Here is a 26833-nt window from a genome sequence, read left to right as displayed (position 1 = left end):
ATTGATTCTGCTTTTCCAGAAGGTAAATTTAGGACTTGTCCATTCAAAATTATGTGTCTGTAATTGAATTCAGTGCCTTTTTATGACATACCTCTTACGCACAAAGCCTCTCTTGGACATTTGGGTGGGTCTGAGGAATCAATAGCTATTTACTTCATTGTATTTGTAGTGATTATGTTTCCAATCTCAACCTCCAGTAATTCAAGAAATGAAAAACCAAGTTCTTTCTTCAGTTGAACTCTGTTTGATCAAGCCATGTTTTTACTAATAACATTTCAGAATTTTCTCCATTGATCCAATCAAGTCATGGTAGGGTATTCAGCTGGTAGTTTTGGAATGGGATTCTCACCACCTTGTTGCTTACATTGCACTTCTCACATTCCTCTTGTAATGCAATATCTTTTCACAGAGACGGATGAGCTCAGTTGCAAAAATGTCTCTTGCTAGAAAATGACATGCTATACAAAACCAGCCTTTTATAGAAAAGCATAGCGGAAGTAGAAATCTACTGCTAAAGAACCAGAAAATTGACAATGATTCATTGGAATATGTCCCTCATTTTTCCTTCTTTCTCCTTAAGATCTGGAAAGAATACTGGGCAGAAGACAGTGTTGTTTCAGGGACAAGATTTTTTTTAGGATTCTAGGGTGCATGTTCAAATTTCTGTTGAGAAAAGGCACTTTGTCTTTTGTGATAAACATCATGACCTAGTAGACGCTGCAGAATCTCACTAGTGACAAATTCTGAGCAACAAGAGCAGATCAAAATCTGGTGAGAGCAAGCACTAGACCTTGAGTGGCCAGGACAGAACTATGGAGTCATAGAATCCACTGAATTGCAAGGGGCCCATCAGGATCATCAAGTCCACCTCCCAGCCCTCCATGGGACCATCCTCGAGAATCACACCATATGCCTGAGACCAATGTCCAAAAGCTTCTTCAACTCAGACAGGTGTGATGCTGTGACCACTCCCTGGAGAGACTCTTCCAGTTCCCAGCCAAGTTAAAAACTTTTTCCTGATATCCAACCTTAACCTCCCCTGACTCAGCTGCATGCTATTTCCTCAAGTCCTGTCCTTGTAGACCTCATTTGAATATTTTCTAATACCTTCATGTCTTTTTTTCATTGTGGCACCCAAAACTGCCCCAGCACTCAAGGTGAGGCTGCCCCAGAGGAGATCAGAGCAGAGCAGAGCAGAGCAGAACAATTGCCTCCTTTGCCCAGCTGGCCATGCTGTGTCTGATGCAGCCCAGGACAGGATTGGCCCTCCTGGCTGCCAGGGCACTGCTGACTCACATTCAGCTTGCCATTGTGCTGTAAGATTTCTGAGAGAGACAGGACAGGATTTATATTTAGAGTGAAGGATTGAGCTACCCTCAGGCTAGGCCCCTGATAAGTGGCCTTGGTGAAGCCTGGAAGCCTTTGATGCAGTAAGAAACTAGTTGTTGCTCAGTTAGAAATTACGTTAAGGTAACCACAAAGTAATGAGCTATCTGAGTGTGAATTAGGGTAGAGCTGCAGTGTGAAATTCTGACCACCTTAAAGCAAAAGTAAACAATGTTTACTGACCAATGATAGTGTGTTCACAACTTGTAAACAGTGTTGAAGTGTATATAAACTGCCATATTTTAGACAATAAATAGAGAACATAGCTTTAACCATATTGGCTTGATTTGCGTTTGTCCAGTTCAGCTCCCCTCATATTATAAGAAGTCCCTAGCTTCTTCTGGCATCTGCACAGGGACTTGGAAGACTCTGATGGTTCCTGAATTGTCTTTGTGACGATGGGGGACACTCTCCATATTGCATAAGGGGAAGACGCATGACGGGAGAGTGCGATCCCAAATCGCTGTTATAGTGACAGGGATCAGGGTGCCGGAGACTCCAGACTCCAAATTGTGCTGGCTGTGACAGGAGATGGGTTTCCAAATCACTTGTTTGTGACAGGAAACACAGGAGCAAATACAGAAGACTCCACAGTTCATGGGACTGCCCGCGCGGCTCGGGTGAACAAAACGGAGCAGGGAGGCTGGAGCAAGTGTCTCTGCTAGATCGAGAGAAAGCTGGGAGCACCTCTCACTGGTGGGAAAGGTAAGCCGCATGCAAAGAGGGAGAAAGGGAACAGAGCGTACAGGAAAGAGCACTGCGGCTCCTTTTGAATATCCTTTCTGTGGGAACTCAAAATGTCTTTCAGACATTTTTAGAGGTTCCAGGCTTTGGTCAGAAGCATTTTAGACCCTGGCAGACAGCTGAAAAACAGCTGTGATTTTGAGTTTGAGCCATGGAATGAATTACCAACTTTGGAGGTGGAACTAGCAGTCACAAAAGGTTAGATAGTATAGTAAAAGTAGTTACAAAGTAGAGGAGAAATTTTTTTAGTATTGTACAGGGGTTTTAACACATGTACAGGGGGGTTTTCACCATGTACATGGGGGTCAGAAGTTCTAAGATGGAGGAAAGTGGGCTGATCCTGTTCTTCCTCCTTCTTCTTCCTTGCCTCCATGTTCTTGGTGATGTTGGCACTCACAGATTGGTTTAGAGTAGAAAAACACTTGGCAACGCAGGTAGTAGGCATTGGGGAATAATTGTAAACATGTTATACGTAATATATCTTATAAAAGATAGCAGCAGCCCTGGGCGGAGAGAGAGAAGAAGAAGACAGCAGACAGAGAGGATGTCAGTGTGTGTGTGTGCCTCTACCCAGGCCGCTGATCAAATAGCCGCAGTCCAAGAACATAATCTGTTAGATAACTAGCAATAAACTGCCTTGAGACCGAACAGCAAAAGCCTGCGGAGTTTTTCTTTGGAAACACGGGTTGGAGGAGGAATTTCACCACCACATGAGACCCCAGAGCAAGGCCGGGGTTCTCACACTTTCAGAGAGAGGGAAAAAGATAAAAAAACCCTTCATTCAGTGATAAAAAAATACAAGCCCCAGAATGGGGCTCACAGAAACTGTGCAGTGGGTCTCAGCAGCACAAAATAGGAACAATTCTGTTTCAACTTCCTTCTGTGCAAGTTTCTTGGAGGCCTCCCTCCTGCCTGGTGGAAAGGCCTGAGTTAAGTTTGTCTGAAGATCAAGAGGATGGTGTCAGAGGGGAGATGTTAGGTGCTAAAAAATCCAATCAGGAAGACACTGTCCAAAATTACTAAATGGTTTCTTCTACTCTGGAGTCAGTTACTGTTTGGCTGTGTTTAGGGATGGAGTTAGGGCTTGAATAAAGAGCAGAGAATAAAGTACTCTGTTGCATTTCACTAAAGAGTTTATTTAGTTGTTGTTTTGCACTGGGAGTTTGGTATCACATGGTTTCCCTCCCCTCCCCCCTAAGCCTCATGTGTGGTGCCCTCTCCCTAGTCTGTCCCTCCCCTCTCCTCACCTGTATCCCAATGGATGTGGCCCCTTGGCTCCACCCCCTCCTTTTCCCTGGGCTCAAAACCCCCCTGGATGACACCTTCTGTCTCTCTTTTTTCTTCTGGACACCACTAGATGCCTTGGCCTCTGTTACCCCCTAAGGCATTGCCTGGATCTGAGGTGGTGCCTGAATAAACAGGATTTTAGTCCCGAGGAGAAGAGCGCCTTTCATCTTTTACTTTTGTTCTATGTAAGATCATGCCTGTGTTTGGGGGTTCCAATTTTACAGTACTACTCTCAGTGGAAACTTTTCTAGGGATGATCCTGTGGTCTTCTCCAACATCTCAGGACACTGTTCTGAGTGTGGTCCTCTCATACAGTCAGGTCCGAGGGCTTCAAATGACGGTGTGAAGCAGACCACTAAAGCACTCAACCAGACTGACATCCCTGCCAGGACAGTCAGGTGGCCTCTATTGCTTTGTCCACCCCACAAACACCTGACAAAATCAGTCTCTGCTGACAGCATGCTTGGTGGTAAATATAGGTCACACTACTGGGGTGATACCTCTGGCACCAAGGCTTTCCCTACTGCCACTGCTGCTGCTGCTGCTGCCAGAACTGCTGCCTGTGAAAGTTCCCCATGACATTCTCTTATCAATGCCCTATGGACTTCTGCTCCAACCATGCCATAACTGTACTGTAGCTGTTGAAAATGCCAGTGCTCCTAAAGGATACCACAATGCATAATCTTACACTCATGAGGTTTCTTCATATATGTGGACAGTTGACACACTTATGAGCTGCCTTTTCCTTTCCTCCCTCCCAGTGCTTGTTTCCTTAGTAATACATATCTTTGGAAAATAACCAAGAAAATGGATAGGGAAAGAAGCATTCCCTTCTGGAAAAATCTAGCAAACATATCTGTGTGTCTTATGTTTCAAACGCAAGATGTAGCTGGGGGTGTGTATTCTGTTGCTATCTGTTAGAGGTGGAGCAGTTATCTTCTGTTAATTGGGCCACCTCTTAAAAACAGGTGGGGCAGTTTTCTTTATCTCTTCCACAACCACTCCTCCCTCTGGAAAATATCTTCTGTTAATGGGCCATTTAACTTCACTGCATGACTGATAAAACTACATCATCCCATTGTGAAATGCTCTGCCCAGGGAGAGGAGCCAAACATTCTGACCTGGATATAATCTGAGATTTGGAACACCACAGTCAGCCTTTTCCCACAGGATTCCCAGAGGAGCAGCTTTTCCACTGGATTCCCAGAGGAAGACCAGGCTCATCTACACCACCACTAGACCTTCAGAGGAAAATTCAACACTTCTACAGGATCAGTGCTTCAACAAAACCACATTTGTCACTCCAGGAGGACTGCAGCCACCATTTAATCAGACTGCTACCAACATCCTGACCAATAGGGTGTCAGGTCATATTCTGATCCTGACAGTATTATTTCGTATTACTGCAATTTTATTTTTATTTTCATTTTTCTCAATAAAGAACTATTATTCCTACTCCCATATCTTTGTCTGAGAGCATCTTAATTTCAAAATTATAATAATTCAGAGGGAGGGAGTTTTCTCTTGAAATTTTCAATTTCAAGAAAAGCTCCTGCCTTCCTTAGCAGACACCTGTCTTTTCAAACAAAGACACTGTGTACCTCCAGTTTTGTTAGGCTGCTCCTTTTACTAACTTATATACATGATTTCAATCAGTTCATTTAGCAACTTCTATACATCAGTTCAATGTTAAAATGGTTAACTGTCAACAGGGAGGTAAAGTATACACTCAAGTAAAGAGCTGAAAAAAGAGAATGAGTTTCAGTGAACCAGCTGAGTTAATAAATAACTTACTGGTTTGCAGAAAATGAGAAATTACATTATTTAGTGTTATCCTTTGAAAAAATATAAAACTCATTTAGGTTTTGTTATATTATTTACTGCTTATTCAAGACTAAATGTGAACATTCAGATACATACCATAAGCCAAACTGCTGTGCATCAAAATGAATTGTGACTTCTCAGAACTTCAAGCTATTCTACAGTGGTACAGTAAGAAACTTGCATAACCAGTAAGAAGAATTATTCCAATAAAAATATCAATAGTAAAAAGTCATCAATTTCTTTGTTCAGAAATGCTGGGTATTCTCCAAAGTTGGGAAAGACTAAGAGTGTGATAGGGAAGAAACAAGGCAGGGAGTCAGGATTGACTTTTTATCCTGAAAAGAGTGGAAGGAGCACCATCACCACCTGCTAGTTTTCCGGCATTTCCATTTTTCCTCTTCTATTCTCTCTTCATAAGAAAATGAAATTAAACTGTTGTAGAAATTGGGGAAGAAAATTATGGAAAATTCCAGAAAGTGAAACTGGTGAATTTTAAGCTGCTATGTCATTGAATATATAAATCTGTAATGTCTTTTCTTTGAACAGTCTATTAGAAAATATGTTCTTTGTTGACTGTCTTGCAGTTTCCAGAAGATGGCATAGTCAGTCCTTAAGCAGGACTGAGAAGCCTTTTGTCATTTATTCACACTATTTTATCACCCTTCTAATGGGGGATAATGGGACATTTCTTCTGTAGTCTGTGGACAGGAAATGCACGAGGAACAGATTTGCACTTTACCATAATCCAAAATCTGATTTTTGGTATATAGCTTCACACCCAAGTCACTGTGCAATAAGTGAGTGAATTTACTGAATATTAGTCATTATAGAGATTACACCCATGCCTACTTTGTATTGCAGGTGATGTAGTATCTATAACTTTTACTGGGAGAAGTTTTTCAGGTTACATCTGATGCCTTAAGCAGCTAGAAAAGAGGCTAGATGGAGTTAAGGGGAATAAAGAGAATATTTATTGAAGAGCCGTCATAGGCCACACCCTGGCAGTATTGGAGCCACAGTAATGATCTGCCCGGATAGCTCCAAGATAGAAGCAAAAAGAGGACTTGGTCACAAGATCTCACATTTTTATAAATTTTGGTCCATTAGCATATTGGAGCTAATTGTCCAATTACAGCCCCAGCCCATGAAGTCTCATTCTTCTTGTTTTTCTCTCTTCAGTCCACTGTTGTTTATACTCTTGGACCTGAGATCCAGACTGGCTGTCCTTGGGTCCCTGGCTAGAGAAGGAATTGTTGTCTAGCTACTCTGTGAAGAAAGCTTACTATCCCTTATATGAAACCCTGACCCACACACCAAAGCAGCACAGAATAGAAAACAATAAAGAGCTAAAATTTGAGGTATCACATCCCATTTACCAAGGTCATGCATGGAGCATGCAACCACCATGAAGCAACCGTTAGACAACTTTGTCCTGTTTACCATCACCTTTTTTCAGACAAGGTCTTGGATGAGAGTTAGTCCCAGTCTCCATCCCTGCTGAACATGAGCACTGAATTAATCCGTGTGGATCTGGGCTATGTGATATGCTTAAAGAGCCAGTGCCAGGGGAGCTGCCTGTACCTCAAATATCAGGACCTGTACAACTTTTTACTGAACCTGCCCACGCAGTGCTATTTGCATGGTGCTTTCCAGACTTACATTAGCCTTGAGGAACCACCTAGAAACTTGTCTGTGGCCCATTGATTTTTTTCTAGTGACCTGAGGAACAGAAGCTCTTCAAGCTCAATTGGTCAGGTTTTTTTTGATGGCTGTATTTTGATGCTCAGATTTAGCAATAGGTAGAAATAATTTTTCTAGGTGAGTGTCACTGTAGAGATAGACACACAACACAACAATGTGCAGTGCCAACAATGGCTTCCTCTTTATTACAAGTTGTTCTTAAATTTTATACCCTTAACAAATTGTGATTTAAAGTCATTAGTTACATCAAACCAGCTCATTATATTCACTGGACAAAGCAATAACGTATTGTATTTTATTGCTACAAAGCAATTAATGTCAATAATTAATTGGCAAAAGTTTACAACAAATTATTAAGGCATGTATGCTGCTCACTAAGGCATGTATCCTCTAACTGCAAGTATTCCTTATGTGTCTATTTTATTGGTTTTCATGCCAACAGCCTTTCTTCCTTCCTTGCTATGGATAAACCCATATTTTATAAATTTATTCTTCTATTAGCTCAGTTGTTTGGCCTGCAGACCACCTGCTAAGCCCATCCATACTTCCCAAACCTGCCCACACAGTGCCATTTGAATGGTGTTTTCCAGACTTACATTAGCCTTGAGGAACCACCTAGAAACTTATCTGTGGCCCATTGACTTCTTAGTGACCTGAATGACAAGTTCTTCAAGCTCAATTGGGCAGGTTTTTTTGATGGCTGTATTTTGATGCTCCATTTTAGCAATAGGTAGAAATAATTTTACTAGGTGAGCACTGCTTACTTGCAGCCAATATACTCCTATCTAAGAACAAGAAAACTGTCTGAGAACCAAGATTAAAAATTTGTTGTGGGCAGTTAGTCTGAGTGTTGACTCACCATCCCTGATGATATTTCAAAGTTGTGTAGCTGTGTCAATTAGAGACATTGTTTCGCAGTAGAATTGTAAGTGCTAGGTTAAAGGTTGGACTTGATGTTCTTAAAGGCCTTTTGCAAACTAAACAATTCTATAATTCTATGATTCTGTGATTAAGAGCACCAGTTATGCTGAACATGGAAAACACTCTTAGGAGATTCACCTCCACTGCAGTGGAGAATGCCCTATCAAACTGCTGCTGGTCTCTAATTAGCCTTTTGTGGTACAATCTCATGACTGTTGGGCTATATTTTTCAATTTACTGCTATGGGATGGTTTATCCCAGGATCACACACATCGGGATTGTGCCAAGTATAGCAGTTGCATTGAAATGGAGATTGAAAACAAGAATTCTCAAATGCACGGCTAGCATCTTTTGCTCTCTAGCTAAGACTGATCTCCTAGTAGGGAGGGCTTCATCATGTTTCAGGCCTTGTTGGATCTGAGGGATACATTCAAACACACAAATATTAAGAGATCATCAAAGAATGTGATGGCAGGAATCCAAAGAGACTAAGAATTTCTATGCTTTGCAAACATGCCCTTTTTTTCTATCAGTTAGAATGGTCAGCAGTGAAGTCTAGGTTTCTGTACTATCTTTCCATGGCTTACAAGAGACCAAAATGTGCTATGATGGGAACATGTCAAACACTTTCTTGCACTCAGAGCAGTTTCAGCTTGATATGGAAGCATCCTTTCAGAAAGAAGATGGTACTGTCTCCAGAATAATTTATGTAATAGTGTTTGCATTACTACCCTGAACAAGGTGTGAAAAGTCAAGGATAAGCCTTTAGAAAAAAAGTCTTTAATGTTTCTAGGAGCTCAGACACTGCTGGACACCAGTTAAAGGGATGATTCAAATGTCACTAGAAGGCTGCCAGTGTATTAGTTCTATGCTACAAAGTAGTAAGTAGAAAGTTTGTTGATACTTTTTCCTATCTGTTCTCGCTCATTTGTCTCCCCTTGTTCAAGAAATTCCTGGGGCAGATGTAGATGACACACTATATTAGATACCTTCGTACAATGAAGAGTAATTGTGACATTTATAGCATGGATCCTCTGACCTATTACAGGTATCTGCTCTTTGATCAGACCAACTGCTGTGTTGCAATACTTGCATGTATATCTGTTGTGGTGTCTGCCCTTGGCCAGATAAATCCAATTCTATACTTCTAACTGGTGATAGATGAGAAATTATTAATGTAATGCTTAGCAGACTGTTGGAACTCAAAATGTCTCTCAGACATTTTTAGAGGTTCCAGGCCTTGGTCAGAAGCATTTTAGACCCTGATAGGCAGCTGGAAAACAGCTGTGATTTTCAGTTTGAGCCATGGAATGAGTTACCAACTTTGGAGGTGGAACAAGCAGTCACAAAAGGTTAGATAGTATAGTAAAAGTAGTTACAAAACAGAGGGGAAATTTTAGTATTGTATGGGGGTTTTAACACTTGTACAGGGGGGGTTTTACTTTGTACATGGGGGTCAGAAGTTCTAAGATGGAGGAAAGTGGGCTGATCCTGTTCTTCCTCCTTCTTCTTCCTTGCCTCCATGTTCTTGGTGATGTTGGCACTCACAGATTGGTTTAGAGTAGAAAAGCACTTGGCAACGTAGGTAGTAGGTATTGAGGGAAAACTATAAACATGTAATACATAATGTATCATATAAAAGATAGCAGCAGCCCTAGTCGGAGAGAGAGAAGAAGAAGACAGCAGACAGAGAGGATGCCAGGGTGAGTGTGTGCCTCTGTCCAGGCCGCTGACGAAACAGCCGCAGCCCGAGATGACAATCTTTTAGATAACTAACAATAAACTGCCTTGAGACTGAACAGCAAGAGCCTGCGCAGTTTTTCTTTGGAAGCATGGGTTGGAGGGGGAATTTCACCACCACATGGGACCCCAGAATAAGGCTGGGGTTCTCACAGCAGACCCATAATGAAAGATGCTTTTCCTTTGCATAGCTCTTATTTATCTTTCTTCCTTCTTTCCCATTTTCTTATTTTAAAAACAGTTTTCAACTTCCAGTGGACAGAAATTTAACCTATCTTTAATCTGTAGCATCTCATCTTGCTCAAGTATGTCTGACAACAGCGCAGTAACATCAGAATTCATGGTGTCAGATCTTTGATCAAATCCTTTTCCACTTCAAGGGCAAAAATGACATTTTCATTGACCCAAATAGTGCCAGAACTTAAACCTACATGCTTTAGGGTGACTGGAATGTGAGTGATGCACCCAGAGCAAACTGCCTTGAGGTGCCATCTAAATTTTCACAGCAGCTGCTCAGAGAGATCTTGTGAGCATAAGAGGAGGACACATTCCATTCAGGCTGTCAGCTTTAAATGCACTCAGCATGGGAATGTTCAAATAAACATGGTAAAGTAGGATGTTTTCGTGGTTTTCTGTGTAGTGTATCCTTCATGAAATAGATGTGATGAAGTGAATGAGATTGAACAGTGCCTGATAACAGCAGGCACTGTTTTCTGGTGCTATGTCAGATGAAGAAAGGTAATGACAGCCAAGCACATGTACCTAAATCCAAAGATATCTTTGTGCTATTTCATGACTTCTGGTCAGTGAGGTACAGCTGTGGATGTCCCACAGGCAGAGGTGAAATGTTTTGTGATGTGATTTTTGCTCAGAGGAAAGTCCAGCTTCTCTCCACATCATTCAATGAACTTAAACATGAGGATTTTGAAAGGGAATACTGCCATATAAATTTGGGCTAGATTTTTAGCACAGAAATACTATGTTATAATAGCATTAGGAATGGAGCAACAGATATCTCTCAGCTGGAGCTTGATGTCCCAGGCCAATGCTAGGTTCAGGCCATGTAATTAGTGCCCATGATCAATGTAGTGACAGGACAGGAAAATTTAAACTAGCTCTTCATGGATTCAGCACAAGTTCACAGTGATTCCCAAGAAGCCTCAAGTTTATAAAAAGTTACTAGGGGTTTCCAACCTGAAGCTGCCTAAAAGGAGGGCATTTATGCAGATATATCAGAAGTGATAAACCTGCCCATACTGAGAATCACAAAATCATAGACTCAGACTCACAGAATCACAGAATGGACTATGTGGAAAAGACCTTTGAGATCATCAAGTCCAACCTGTGTCTAACACCTCCTCAACTAAACCATGGCACTGAGTGCATGCCCATTCTTTTTTTTAAACATGTCCAAGGACAAAGACTCCACCACCTCCTTGAGAATTCCAGTGCCCAATCACTCTTTCAGTGAAGAATTTTTACTTGAAGTCTAACCTAAACTTACCCTGGTGTAGCTTAAGATTGTGTCTTCTTGTTCTGTCAGTGGTTGTCTGGGAGAAGACACCAACCCCCACCTGCCTACTACCTCCTTTGAGAAAGTTGTAGAGAGTGAAAAGGTCTCTCCTGAGCCTCCTTTTCTCCAAGAGGAAAACCCCAGCTCCCTCAGCTATTCTTTGTAAGGCTTGTATTCCAGACCCTTCACCAGCTTTGCTTCTCTCCTCTGGACACCTTCGAGCATCTCAATATCCTTCCTAAACTGAAGGGCCCAGAACCGGACACAGCAGTCAAGATGTGGCCTCACCAGTGCTGAGTACAGGGGAAGAATGACTTACCTGGTCCTGCTGGCCACACTATTCCCGATAAAGGCCAGGATACCACTGGCCTTCTTGGCCATGTAGGCATACTAGCGGCTCATGTTCAATCTGCTGTCAAACAGTACCCCCAGGCCACTTTCTGAGTGGCCACTGTCCAGCCACTATGTCCTCAGCCTGTAGCATTGTGGGGGGTTGTTGTGGCCAAAAAGCAGGACTCAGCACTTGGACTTGTTAAACTTCATGTTGTTGGGCCTGGCCCATCTATCCAGCCTGTCCAGATCCCTTTTGCAGAGCCCTTCCGCCCTCCAACAGATCAACACATGCTCCCATCTTGGTCTCATCTGCAAATTTACTGATGGTAGACTCAATCCCCTCGTCCACATCATCACTGAAAATACTAAATCGGACTGGGCCCAGCACTGACCCTTGGGGGACACCACTAATGACTGGCCACCAAATGGATATGGCACCGTTCACCACCATTCTCTGGGCCTGGCCATCCAGCCAGTTTTTAACCCAGCAGAGTGAACCTGTCTAAACCATGGGCTTCCAGCTTTTCCAGGAGTCTGATGTGGGAGGCAGTATTGAACGCTTTGCTGTAGTTCAGGTAGACAACACCCACAGCCTTTCCCACATCCAACCAGGCTGGTCAGCTGGTCATAAAAGGAGATGAGGTTGGTCAAGCATGACCTGCCACTCCTAAACCCATGCTGGCTAGATATGACCCCCTGGCCATCCTGTAGGTGCTGTGTGATGGCACTTGGGATGATGTTTTCCATAATCTTGTTGGGCACTGAGGTCAGGCTGACTGGCCTGTAGTTTCCCAGATCCTCCTTCCAGCCCTTCTTGTGGATGGGCCCAGCTTCCAGTCTTCTGGGACCTCCCCAGAAGAGGACTGAGCCAGGACTGATGGTAAGTGATGGAAAGTGGCTTTGGAAGCTCATCTGCCCTCTCCCTCGTTGCCATAGGATGGATCCCATCTGGTCCCATAGATTTATGAGCATTTAAGTGGCTCAGTAGGTCTTTGACTGCACCCTGGATAACAGGGGTCTATTCTGCTCCCATCCACTACCTACCAGCCCAGGATACCAGTTGTCCTGAGGACAATCTGTCTATATGTTGAAAATTGAGGCAGAGAAGGTGTTCAGTGCCTCTGCCTTTTCCTTACCGTTAGTTACTAAATTCCCTCCCGCATCTAATAGAGAATGGAGGTTGTCCTTGCCCTTCCTTTTGCCATTAATATATTTATAAAATATCTTGTATTGCCCTTTACAGAAGTGGCCAGATGTAGGACTCCTTAAAATCAGAAGGTTTTGGACAAGTTGCAAAAGGCAGGCCTCAGAGACAGCAGAACTGAGATTAGAGCTAAGCAGTAGCCATAAGATTTGTCAGCAGAAAAAAAAAGGAAGGACAGTTAGAACAATGGTCTGTGTATTAACACTTGGCTAGAATAACTCCCTAAATTACAGAAAAGTATATCTAGCAAGATATTAGGAAGTTCTAAGCTTAATAATGGAGCTCTGTGCATTGTAACTTAAGGCTTACAAGCAGGTATTTTATTTGAAATAAGCAAGCATTGTTTTAACAAAAGGTAAATGTGTTTATAGTAGTCAGAACTACTGTCAATATGCTTTTGCTTTGTGTGATTGGTCAAAAAGCTTTTAAAGTAAGTTGTAACATTAGGTTGTATTTTCCTGATTTCTTTCTCTCCCCACTCCTTAAAATACAAAAGTCTATACAGACAGTCACAGAAATAGTGAGAAGCAAAGATCAAAAGTTGGAAGCTAAGTTGTCCGTTCTATCCCCCCACCCCTTATCCTAAGGGAGTCTGAGGGCTTTCTGGTACCTGAAGATTTGCCACAGATTTCTCTTGCATGTCACTGTTAATCTCTTGTCACCTGCAAAAGTCTTCTGCAAATACAGACAGATAAAACATTCCAGTTCCTCTGTATTCTTTGATAACCCAGCTGCCTCCAGGAATGACTGCAGTCTGTATTTATTAAGGGATTTTAGATAATGCAAGAATCTGTCAAGGGCAACAGGCTGCTAGAAATCATGAAAATAAGCAGAACGATAGTCCCAGGTGGTGAAGAATCTTTGATGCTCATGCCAATGTTAATGGTACACTACCATTTTCATTACTCTGTACACATTTTTGGGAAATTACTTTAGGGCAGTTCCCAGTCTGTGAAGGTACAGTAATGTGTACCTTCCCCAATAAGTACAGCTTCTCTTATAACAGACAAGTCAGGCTATTGTAAACCTATGGTGAAACAAGGGCTGTGGGGGTGTGTGTGTCAGGGGCAGGGCGGGAGGGGACTGGGTCATTTGAAAGTCTGTAATCAAGTATTGTCTTCCTAGTAAATTAGCTTTTTAAGTGTTACCTGGACTTTACAGAGTTTTTTCTAAGATACTGGAAGAGAAAGAAATTAGGGAGAGTAGTAAATAGTTATAATCACTTGGGGGAAAAAAATGAAAAACCTAATTACTTGAAAGCTAGAGTCAATTGTATTAGTGACACCTTGGTAATGTCCTGCATAAGGGCTTCACTGTCCTTAATTTTTCATCTATAAGGAATAGCTATAATGATCTTGTTACCTCAGGAGAGCTATTCCAGATCTAGGGTTTCTCTAACCGGAGCAAAGTATGTTGGAAGCACAGTAGCCTCATATCCTTGTCCCATTTAACAAACAGAGAAGTGAAAGCAAGGGCAACTAAGTCATCCCAAAGCAGGCCAGACAAATGAGACAAACACTCTTCTGAGAACTGTGTTTCGGGCTGAGCTAATCCACAGAGGTGTGTGTGTGTGTGTTTCTGTGTCTGTGTCTGTGTCTGTGTGTGTGTGTCTGTGTCTGTGTCTGTGTCTGTGTGTCTGTGTAGCAGGGGGTGGAGGATAGCTGGAGTGAGACATCTGGGGAAACTTGGAGCAGCTAGTGCCAAAGAAATCTCATTCTGGGAGCTGATAGCCTTTTGATGCCATAAGGTGGTGTCCAGGGAAATCTGTGCCTGGTAAGCCCATCCTGGAACTGGTTACAAATTGCTGCCAAAGCATGCAGCAGCTGGGCTGACTACCATCCAGACATAAGAAAAGGACTTGTGAGCAGCATAGCGGAAATGTTGTAGCTGTGGATGGAACAGAAGAATCTGAAAACAAGGGGTAGACATGGGAATAAAAGCAGAAAGAGAACAACACTTGAGCGGGTGTAATGGACATAAGAGTCCAGAAACTCGACAAAAGTTCATCTTTTATGTATAGATTAATCAGATTGAAGGTAGCCTAAAGATATTCATGCATAGAGTTCCTTCAATGAAATACATACCCTGTGTATGTATGCTTGCTCAGAAATACAGTTAAACAAATTCACTTGTTTATCTTTCCAAGGGCATTTATGAGCATGTCAGGATCACAGATGAGCAAAGGGATTGAGGCCACAGGCACATTAAGTGAAAGCTCAAAAGAACAGTCAGTTAAAGGTTATCCTAAAGCTTGATATAGCATCCAGTAATTAAAACCGAAATAAAGGGGTTACAGGGCCAGCCCACCTGTGACAGGATAATGAGAAATCAGGAGATATTTGTGTCTGACAAGAGAAACTAGGAAATGTGGTGGGTTTTTTGGTGGGAGAGCCTGATGTCCTAGGCTATAATATTGGGGTGTATTCCATTACCACCTCGAGCTGCAATTCTTTTTTTTTTTCCTTATCTCATGACTCAGAGATAAGTCCCTCCAGGAGGACCTGTTCTTTTAGCCACATGACTGATAAGATCACAGCATTCTATTGTGAGATGCTCCGCCCAGAGGGAGGAGCCAAATGATGCCATCAAAGATATAAGCGGGGTTGTGCAGAAGCAAGTAGATCCCCTCTTCCAAGAGGAACAGCTGAGACCTTCTCTACACTGGACCTCCAGAAGAAAACTACATCAGTCTACAGGACCACTGCTTGGACAGAACCACATCTGCTAACACTGCCCTAGCCAGAAGTGTCAGGTTGTATCTCTAACTCTGTCAGTAGTTCTTCTTTTGTGCTATTGTATGTATTTGGTTCTTTGTTCCCTTTTCCTAATAAATTATATTTCTGACTTAAAGCTTCTCACTCATTTTACTTTTCAAACCAGGACACCTGATTAGTTTTTTGCTGTCCTCATGTTGTTCCCAGCAGATACAATGGTGGAATAAAGAAAATTTGAGTGTATGTTTCTACCTGTCTCATTTAGTATCTCTTATTTTTACAGTATTGCAGGAAGACAAGTTGAGTAGGAAATCTTGAGTCAGTTGGTGAAGTGAGCTTCAGCAGCAGCAGTGGCTACAGTAAACCCTGGGGGCTGAGCACTAAAATGGGCTGAGTAGGGGGCTCCCAGAGTCAGAGAAACATGAACAAAACCTAAGGTACCCACAGGAACCCACAGTACCCAAGAGCAAGGCTTGAGCCTTGGGTGGGGGTTGCCAGGAAAACTGTGACAGATCTAAGCATCCTGGGTGCATGAGTGAGAAGAGTGTGTTGGTGTGGTAGTTTGTGAGGAATGGTTCCTCTCCTTAAGAAGGTCAACATCATTGCAGAACCAGAGAGCAATGTATAAAAGCCACAGCTGATACTGAGGGGAATAAGTACTTTGAGTTCCAAATGTTGTGGTTATGACATGCCCTAGAGCTTGTTCCTCAGTGGCTGTTGATGTTGGAGGCTTACCCCTAAACAGTAGATGTAGTTTTGCAGCTCTCTGGTTGTAAAGTGTCTGGTGCTTGTCTGGGAAGCTGGGACCAACAGTCTTCTGCTCTTATGGTTTATGTTGAGGAGCTATATCACCAGATCAAGAAGTTACATGAAGAAGTTGGTACGTGTGCATCTTTCATGAAGATGAGAGACAGATAGTATATTTTCAGAGACCCTACAGACTCAGGAGCCTAAACCATTCTTTACATTGGAGATGTAGGTGGGTTCTGCGCTATGTCACAAGAAGTGAATAGGAGGGAAGGCTGGCTAGAATGCTGCCATTCTCCAATCTCACTGTGTACGATATCTTCTGGGAGATTTGTGGGAGAGGTGTGCCACAGACCAGGGTAGCTGTTGGCAGATAGTTGCTGGGACCAGAACCCTGGCTTTGCCTGAGTTCTGAATGGTATGTTTGGCACCAACAACAGCTCAAAACACAGAATGGGAGAGGCTGGAAGAGACCACCAGAGAAGTCATCAGGTCCAACCTCCCTCCTCAGGCTGGGTCATCCTAGAGCACACTGGCAGAATTGCATCCAGACATTTCTTGAGTATCTTCAGAGTGGGAAACTTCACATCCTCTCTTGGCAATCTGTTTCAGTGTTTGGTCATCTGCACAGTAAAAAAAGTTCTTCCCATATTCAGGTGGAACTTCTTGTGCATCAGTTTTTGACTGTTGCCTCTGGTGTTTTGTTTGGCACCACTGAGAAGAGCCTGGCTCCCTCCTCCTGACACCCTCCCTTCCAATACTTATATACATTGATGAAGCCCCTTTTCAGCCATCTTCTAATGGTGGAAGAGTCCCAACCCTTTGCTGCCCTCCATTGAACCTGCCCCAGGAGCTCCACGGCACTCTTGTCCTGAGGAACCCAGAACTGGACACAGCACTCAAGATGTGGTCTCATGAGGGCAGAGTAGAGGGTCAGGATCACCTCCCTCCACTTGCTGGCAATATTTTTCCTAATGCACCTGAGGATACCTTCTTAGCCACTGGTATGGGCTCACTGCTAGCTCATGGACAGCTTGCTGCTCAACAGGACCTACAGGACCTTCTCTGCAGAGCTGCTTTTCAGCAGTTTGGCCTCCAGCCTGTACTGGTGCAGGACTCTGCATTTGTCTTTGTTGAACTTCATGTAGATTTTCTCTGCCCTTCTCTCCAACCTGTTAAGATCCTTCTGAATGTCAGCACAACACTCTTGGGTATTGACCACTCCTCCCAGCTTTAAATAATGAGTGAACTTCCTGAGAAGGCATCTGCTCCTCCCCCCAAGTTATTGATGAACAAATTAAACAATACTGGACCCAATACTGACCCTTGGCAGACACCACTAGTGACAAGCCTCCAGATAGACCTTCTTCTATTGATTTCGTCCCTCTGTTAGTGTTCAGGAACACACATAATCATGGGATATGATGATATGCAGGTGCTTTTATTGAGTGCTCTGGGAGTCAGGGGTACAGACCCAAATCTGACTCTGACATGGCTTTTGAGCTGAATGTATTTTATATTCTATCATTATATAACTTACATATTAATTATCAAACATATATTGTTCTATTGTATACATTGACATGAGTTTCTTGTGATCTTTCTTAGGCCCCTGACCTAAGAATTTAAGAATTTAAGTTTCTCATGATTATTCTTATGATTAAACAGTAATTATATTTAATTACTAAACAATAATTACATCTAACAATTATATTATTTATCATGTACTAGCTACACAGGTGCAGTTCTCGCAGGGTACAAGACCTTCATGTACCTAGGGTATTTATTTTTTCCAGGGCCTACTAAGCTCAATTTTCCTTTTAATCCTAAATCCCCATGATTTTAAAACCCTTTTACTATCACCTTTGTTATGTGTCATTCAGCCAGTTCTCAATCCACCTTGCTGCCCACTTATCCAGTCCACTCTTCCTAAGTTTACTTATAAGGACATTGTGTGAGGCAGTGTCAGAAGTCTTGTTGAAGTTGAGGTAGACAATATACACTGCTCTCCCCTCATCCATATGGGTAGTTGTCTCATCTCAGGAGGCCATCAGGTTGGTCAAGCATGATTTACGTTTAGTGAATCCATGATGACTACTCCTGATCCCCTTCTTGTCCTCCACGTGGATAGAGATGGCCTTCAGAATGAGGCACTCCACCACCTTTCCAACGATTGAGTTAGGCTGACTGGCTGGTATTTCCTTGGGTCCTCCTTGCCCCTTTTGAATATTGAGGTGACATTTACTCTCTTCCAGTGCTTGGGTACCTCTCCTGATCTCCGCAACATTTCAAAGATGACCATTAAAAGCTGTGCTGTGGTGTCCACCAACTCTCTTAGCACTCGTGGGTGCATCCCATCAGGAACCATGGACCTGCAGGCATAAAAGCTGCCTATGTGTTCTCTAAACCAATCCTACCTGAATGAGGGAAACTCTTCCTTTCAATGTTCCTTTACCCTCGTCCTGTGAATCAAAGATTCCTGAAGGCTGGTCATCTCAGTGAAGATTGATGCAATGAAAGCATTCAGTTACTCTGCCTTCTCTGCATCCTTTTTTTTTACCAGGGTTCCCTCTCCCACATTTTCCCTGGTTTTCCTTTTGTTATTGACAAAACCCTTCTTGTTGTCCATGACATCCTTGGCCATATTTAGTTGCAGGTGGGCCTTGACCTTTCTTGTCTCATTTCTAGTTACTCTGACAACCTCTTTATGTTCATTCCATGTGGCTTGTACATGTTCACACCTCCTGTGTATTTCCTCTTTGATGAATGATGATAGTTCTTTATTCATTCACACAGGCTGCTTGTTCCCTTTGCTGGTACATAAGGATGCATCATTCTTGAACCTGGAGGATACAATCCTTGAATATCAACCAACTCTCTTACATCCCTTTTCCCTGCAGAGCCTGTTCCCATGGGATTCTTCTCAGGAGATCCCTGAAGAGTTTGAAGTTAATGTATGAACATGTCTTGAAGTCCATGTTCATAATTTTGCTTGCTGACCTTTCTTCCTTGCCTGTACTGAACTCCATAGTCTCATGGTCACTACAGCCAAGGCTGCCCCCAGCCTTCACATCTGATAGAATCAATTAGGTTGGAAAAGACCTCTGAAATTATTGAGTCCAACCTATGACTAAACACCACCATGTCTTTCCTTAAACACCTCCATCATCTTCCTAAGCAATTCATACCAATATTTCATCCCCCTTTCTGTAAAAAAAATTCTTCCTAATATTCAATCTAAACCTCCCCTTGCACAGCATAAAACTATGTTCTCTTGTCCTATTGCTAGTTGCCTGATAGAAGAGGCCGACCCCCAAATGCCTAGAACTTCCAACAGTGCTTTCCCTGTTTGTTAGTATAAGGTCTAGCAGCAAATAATTCCTTCTGTGGTTCTTCATTACTTCTGTCAGGAAGTTGTCATCAGTGGCAACTGATGGAACAGGATTGTCCCAGACTGTTTGTACTTCTCTGTGTTTCTTCTCCAGCAGATGTCAGGTCAGTTAAAGTTCCCCCAAAGATAATTAAATGGAAAAAAACGTTTATACCTTAGAACACCAATAGATGCATAGCCTTCTTTTGAACAGTACAGGCAGATTTGAACAGGCAGATGCACAGAAACATCTGTGAGGCGGGAGGGAGGAGGTAGAGAATGTATGTCTGGTGGTTTTTTAATTGCCTTATGGTTTTAAGCCTTGTTCAAGATTTTCCCAAGAAGCAGAAAATCTAAGAAATTGCTTAGTAGTGTCACTCGGTATCTTACTAGGAATATAAATGGCATACAGGTCTATATATTCTTGGGCATGAGGTCCATCAATGATGAGCCTCTCTCTTCTTGTGATAGCTTACAAAATACCTGTTTGAGGTCCTCTGAAGTTGTTTTTTCCTGGTACTCATTAAGAGAGCATCAATTTTCAGAGAAAGAAAAGGTTTTCCTGCGATATTCTATGAAATGTTCTAGACATCTTGTTTCTGTGCATCTGCCTGTTCAAATCTGCCTGTACTGTTCAAAAGAAAGTTATGCATCTATTGGAGTTCTAAAGTATAAACTTGATAGCTGATTAATTTTATATGGGCTCTTAATAATACCATTCCAAAGAAACATTTCAAGGATAAATATTAATTACTTTCAATGTTACTTCATACTTGATATGCTGCAGGTAGTGCTTGTTTTAAGTAAGTGGAAACAGATGTGCAACAATTGATTTAATGAAATTAAACAAGCAAATAGGGAATGAAATACACATGGCTATTTTCAAGAAGAAGACCATAAACACTAATTATACAACTGGAATTCAATAACTAACAAAGCCATTCCTTCTTCCTAATTTTACAAGATGGAAGCCTGATGTTCTCAATCATGACATTGTTATTTATACCTTGTGAAGGTATAAAGAAGAGGTGCCCATAACCAGGCCAGCCATAACATAAATGCAGCCAGCTGAGTTTTCATATCTGGGCCATTATGAATCCAGTAGAGATCCAAGAAAAATGATGCAGCATTGCTTTCACACTGCCTGTTAGGCTCAAAAGAGTCAGTGATTGTCTAAGTGAATGATTTTCAGAGCTAATTAGCAAAATTAATCCTCCATTCCCCTTCTGGCTAAAATTAAGTCCTTTTACGTAAATTAAGTGACACCATTGAGGCAGGATGGTATGAAAGAGCTCCAATTTAGAAGGCTTGAGAGCAGAACTCTGATTTATTTCAAATACATTGCTCTTTTATAGAGAGCATTGTCCAGACCAATTCTATTGGTCCCAGTGTAAAAACACTTCATCCATTGGTGTGCAGTGAATTATGCTCAGTGGTAGAACTTATCTATAAACAATGTGAACAACAAGAGAGATTGAGAATTATTTACATTCTTTCCCAACTGTTTCCCAGGCTTCTACCTGGTTAGAAACTCTCCGTTTTCTCTCTGACTGAACTGAGAATATCCACAATTAAAGTATGGCTAGTATCTTTATAGTGATGATGCACCACGTAAGACTACTGTAAATTTTGTGTGTAATGAATAAAAAATACTTAGAAAGGAGAGAAATGGATTTGCAAATTTTTACAAATATCTGAGTATTTATTTCTGGTCTTAGAGGGTCCTCATTAGCATTTATCTTAATCAATACATATGCTCCCTGCAAAAGTACAGGCAAACTCAGTTTTACAACTGAAGTAATTTTAATGGCTTTTTCTACTATTGCTGGCAGAAGTCAACCCAGCTAAGTTAGAGCAAGAAGCTACTTTCCAGTCTGTTTTGTGCATTGCTATGTGCAGGTCATAGCAACTACTCATTTGTTATTCCACAAGAGGCAATAAATGACTCAAGTTAGATGCACAGAGTCAAATTCACCGCAGACAACTTACCTCATGGAGTTGATTTCCCGGATCTCCCCATGCTGATTAAGGAAAGGGATTGCCTGTACCAAATGGAGCAATGCCTGTGCTGGCTGAGAAAGGGGAACGTCTTGCTGTTCAGCAAATGCTGGTCAATCCTGCCTACTTAGCATTTCACAAAGCCTGGCACTGAAGTAGATTGTAGACTGTTGGAAATAATAATTAAAAACAAAAAACAAAAATATGTGTGAAATGGATAGAGACATTCTTCTTTTTTGGCTCTTAGGGGCCCCAGGAAATGAAGTTCTATCTCCATTCTACGCATACCATCTCTAGCAAATCCCAAACCAAGTTGGTATATATTTTACAGACCGGATTGTGGAGTATCACAGGGTCTGGATGAATGCTGTCTAAATGGATGGAGCTGTTTCACTCTAAATAAATAATTGAATATTAAATGGAACACACACTGGCATATGTCCACCCTTCTCCCCTGCATCTTTCTGACACCATCATCTCCTCTTCCTGCTCCTGTAATGGGGAAGCTGTAAAAATGCTATTCCAGAGGAGGGCAACAGAGGGAGTGAGGAAGACAGTAAGCTCTTCTTCTCCCTCCTGGCTTTACAGAAATGCACCTGAGCATTTATTTGGCGTTTTTAAGTGCATCCAAATGTTTAACTGAAAGGCTGGATTTACTTTCACTGAAGTACCTTCAGCAGGGACTCACATTGCTGCTTACACAGTATCTTTGGTCCTCCTTCCGCATATATAAGAGCATTTGTGACAGTGGCTGTAGAAAGTGGACACCCTGCTGTTACTCTTCTGCAAGATCCTCATTGAGATTTGCTTGTGGCTGGAAATTCCCAGGGTTTGGTTTTAACAGGCATCATACCTTTGATGAATAAGACTTGTTGTAGTAAAAAGAGGGTTTAGTTTGACTTGTTTCCAGATGATAAATGGCCTACACCTGGTCAGCTAACACAATGCTTGTTCTCCAAAACTACTGGCCCATGGAAACTGTACAATGCCCATTGAAGAAGAACTGGAAGTTCACCAGCCTCAGTGTCCTGCCAACTCAGCCAGGTGATCTGGAACATTGGGGTCTACAACCACCAGGGACCACCACCAGGGAGACCCCCAGAATAGAAGAATGCATGCATAAAGGGGAGGGAAAATATGTTAATGATTTCAGAAAAAAATGATTATCATATGTATATTTAGTCCAGGACAATCAATGAATATGCATGCAAAATACAACATAGAAACAGAAACGTTCCTGTACCCAGTATTGGTGGGCTTTTGGGAGGAGCTATCCTCCTGTGCATCTGGCTGAATAAAGAATGCCTGCTTCTTAATGGTGTTAAGGAGCTATTTATTTTACCAAATTTTCGGTAACAAGCTTGCTTTCAAAGCAACTTGTTGAAAGGTCTGTCTGCCTTTTTTTCATGTTTTATATTAATAGTTTTCTGGCCTTGGCAAAGAAAAATAAGTCCTTTGTGATGTCACTGGACATTAAAAAAGAGAGGCAGCTCTCACCCGTCTCTTCAAAATTTTGTGGTATCAGCAGATATTATTCTGCTGTTTCATCACTGATTAGTTATTCAAATAACCTAACCAAAGAACAAGCATTTAATTAAACAATAAGCAAAAAGGTACTTTATGGTTGGGCACTGCTTGAGTTGAAGTCTTTATTAATGTAACAGAAATAGATACCTACAGCTGCATAGCAGCTTCACAAATGTTCCTCTCTATGACATTACTCTGGCATTGTTCTCTATACATAACCCAAATGGTCACTTTTCACTATGTTACTACTGCAGGAAAGATATTTCCTCCATGTCTTGTGGGTCAGAATAGTACTGCTGAAGTTGAAAATATCTATGACTGCCTTTAGAGAAAGAAAAGTTATCCAGTTTATCCTGGTGATCTCCAAACTCTATGTGCACAACAGAAAAAGGATCACATTAGCTGTTTCATCAAGCACATTTTATGTGTATCATGGCAATATTTTTTATTCTAATGACTGTGTCATTAGGAACATCTTTCTGATAAGGCACAAAATTTGCCTTTCTGAGCCAACTGTTAATGTAATTTCCTGAGGTCCAGACTCCATTGAACAGTGTTCAGGTTTTATGCTGTCTTAGAGAATTAACTTTGTGACATCTTGTCCTTATTAAACCAGAAGTTTTGTCTTAAACTGCAGTAGATTTACTATGTTGTGCACTCTATAATAATTGAAATGGAAACTATAGGAGCATGATTTTCTGTCTACACAAATCCCACATGACACAGAACTTGTACATCTCAAATGAGTGAAATGTATTGTACTCATGCTGGTCTCAACAGCTTGCTCAAGTGGGCTCAATTCTATTGAAACTGTAGAAAAAAATTGTGAAATGCTAAAGACTAACACAGCTTTTAGCTATTACAATTGCAAGCCCTAAATGCAGGCAGTAAAATTAGGGGCATTTGAGACTTGCTTTCGATTTCTACCCAATGGAAGGGTTAATGGAAGGGTTCTTTTCTCCCTTAGAAATACTTTGCATTACCACTTTGTACCGTCTCCTCTAATGGAAGAGATGTTCTCAGACAGAGGACACCATCCTGCTCTGAATAGCAGGCAATAATCTGCTTAGCAATAGGAACAAAGAAAGGGCCACTAGCACACTTCCTTCCTCCTTCCCTCAATTTTGCTGTATGGGCTGGAACATCAGTCTGAAAATCTAGGGATGTAGGATGAAGACAATGGACAAAAGTCCTGCATGACTGCCACCACTGCTGCATCACCAGTGTTGTCCTCTGGACCAGCTAATATTTCTCAGGATCCAGCACAGGTTCCAATGTCCTCTTGTTTCCCCTCAGCTCTTTGGACAGCTTTCAGAAGAACTACGCTCCTCAGAAATCAGGACTACATGATGTCTGTCATGGCTCTGATTGGCCAGCCAGTTGACCAGGTGAGGACTTAGAGTAATCCCTGATGATACCCAGAATGAAGTAACAAGGCCATGACAGGTCCCTTGAAATCTCATCCTCTATATTCTTTAGCCAGCAACAATTAAACTATTACAGTTTTTCATCTAATGATTTTTTCAGACTGTAAGTCTTTTTCTCAATCTGTAAGGAAAAAACCAAATACCTCAGGGAATGGAAAGGTATGCTTTTGTCTCTTCCTACAGAGGGGAAGAGCTAAAAAATGCATAGATGCTTACACCTTACCACTGACTGAGCAATGCTGAACAAGTCAGCCATATAGCCTTCTCAATACCTGAGTCACCTCCAAACTGGAAGTTTGTCAGCACAGCAATGCAGTCTCTCAATGCATGACAGGGCAGTAACTACCAAAATGTTTGTGGTGCTGCTGTAATGTTAAGAACATAGAGTGAGTAAGGATTTTTCAAGATGCTTGCAGTAAACTGGAAACTCAGGGAGGTTTGAGAGGAGGAAGTATTCACCTTCCCTGAGTTTCTTTGAGGACCCTCTTATGTGGATCACTCTGCTCCTTGCTTCTTTGTTTCATGTCCTGTGTTGATAGAGTTTTGGTGTGGTTTCAATCATGTCTAGTGTATTCCTCTTTCAATAAACTGTTTATTGGATAACACATGCAGAAATATTCTTTGCCAGGGAAGTTCAGAGACAGTGTCAGACATCTAGAACTCTTGCCATCCTGCTGCAAGGAACAAAAAGCCTGAGGGACAGCCCAAGTTCACTAATGAGTTTCTGTCTCTAGTCTGAGAGATAGGCGTATGCTGTAGATGCTGATGTTTCTCACCTTCACATGTGCTATTTCCAGACAGAGAAGTTGTTTTCTTTCCAGGTTCTCAGTCTAATTAAATAACGCAGACCATGTGGAGGGTGTTAAAAAGGAGAGTGAACAGTGGTGTTTTTGAAGCTGTCTAATATTTTAAGCTCTAAGTGCAGGAGGACGGTGATGCTATTTAAAAAGATCCTTGGATGTAGAGTTGGAAATTATGTAATCTTGACAAGCTAACAGTGTTTTAGCAGACAAACCCATTTGTATCCATACACAGGAAGACACTGTTTCAGCACATAATTAACTGAAGCAAGAACTAAGAGTAAGAAACAGCAACTCCAGGAAAATGAGCAATTCTACAGCTCTAATGCCTTGGAAAGGGAGGGAGAAAGACTTCTCTAGGAGGTAAAGGCCAGCTTTAACCTCATCTCAGCTCTCACCCTGCTCCATGCTGCATAAGACTGATGGGTATATGGAGAAGCACAAATTACATGGGTCAGAGGTCATCTGCTACTGCTTTGTTCTAAGTCTCCCTGGAATACAATTTTTCACTACCATCTGGCATTTGCTGGATTTTACACCTGTATTTTCCTAAAATTAACTCTCCCAAAGCCCTCTGACATAAAGGTTAATGAAAATTGTGCATTGGAATATTTACAAGCACCAAACTTGAAAATATTTTTCCCTTATGAAAAGCCACATCTTTTTCTTTCCATGTTTTCTCCTGGGTTGCTTCTCCTGAAATAAGAAGGAAGACTTTGTTGTAAACTAGATACATCAGAAAGTGTTAATTTTTAGTCCAAATGTGAAGCACAGGTTAAACCATAATAATTTTCTTGTCAGCTTAGTGTGATAGCTTTTTTGCCTTGGCTTTGCACAGGGAATCTGGGCATAACCCTCATACTTGACATAGAAATTTCCTTTGCCTCTCTAAATGGGGCTACAGTCTTCCAGACTTTTAGGTTTCCTTTGTAATGCCCCCAACCTTTCTAGTGACAGCAGGAAAGACATTTCCATGAGAGTCATCTGTCAGGGTAGATACAAACCCGAGACTCCTCTGAGCCTTAGTGTTACAGCCTTGAAGGCTTTACTCAGCAGTAAAATAAACACAAATTATTTCCCTCTTGGACCTGGGACAAAAATGCTGTTTTTCAGGATGTGGCAATGACTTTCATCAAGCCTTCTTTTTTCAAAAATATGACATATCTTTATGCTTGTGTCTGTGATAAATGCAACCTGTGTCCCTGTATGGATATACAATTACATATAGGGGGAAATGTAAAAGTTTATAATAGCAAGTCTGAAAAGTGAGGTGCACTGAGTGCAGGTTTTGATCTTCTGCACTTTTAACCTCCACTTAAAGGGAAACTGCCAAAGATAAGTGTTGACTGTACAGTAGACAATCTGTTTGATTAAAAATCCAGCACAGCCCACTGACCTATTGATCAAATTGTTGCGGCTGCAAAGTAAATGATGTAATCCACTGTAGTCTGTTATATACATATGGCAACATTTATAAAGGGACTAAATTAATAAATTGTTATTTACAAGGTACAATTCTCTAATTTTCCACATATACATTTACTTTGGGTGTGAACATGCATGCAGCAGCTTATGAGTTAACATAAATCTGGAACAA

At 41.7% G+C, this 26833-nt stretch overlaps 1 long non-coding RNA gene across 1 annotated transcript in view; it reads right to left on the bottom strand.

The window, feature by feature from the left end:
• Window positions 1-16640: 16640 nt before the first annotated feature.
• LOC146768301 (uncharacterized) overlaps window positions 16641-26833 on the bottom strand; it is a 24176-nt gene continuing 13983 nt past the window's right edge. The window contains exon 5 of the long non-coding RNA XR_014952765.1: window positions 16641-25932. This is a non-coding gene — a long non-coding RNA (uncharacterized LOC146768301). The remainder of the gene's footprint in view (window positions 25933-26833) is intronic.

The sequence above is a fragment of the Lonchura striata genome, chromosome 2, assembly GCF_050655825.1.
Source record: "Lonchura striata isolate lonStrDom1 chromosome 2, ASM5065582v1, whole genome shotgun sequence".
In the NCBI taxonomy this organism is placed as follows: Eukaryota; Metazoa; Chordata; class Aves; order Passeriformes; family Estrildidae; genus Lonchura; species Lonchura striata.
This window is presented reverse-complemented; position numbering and strand designations above follow the sequence as displayed.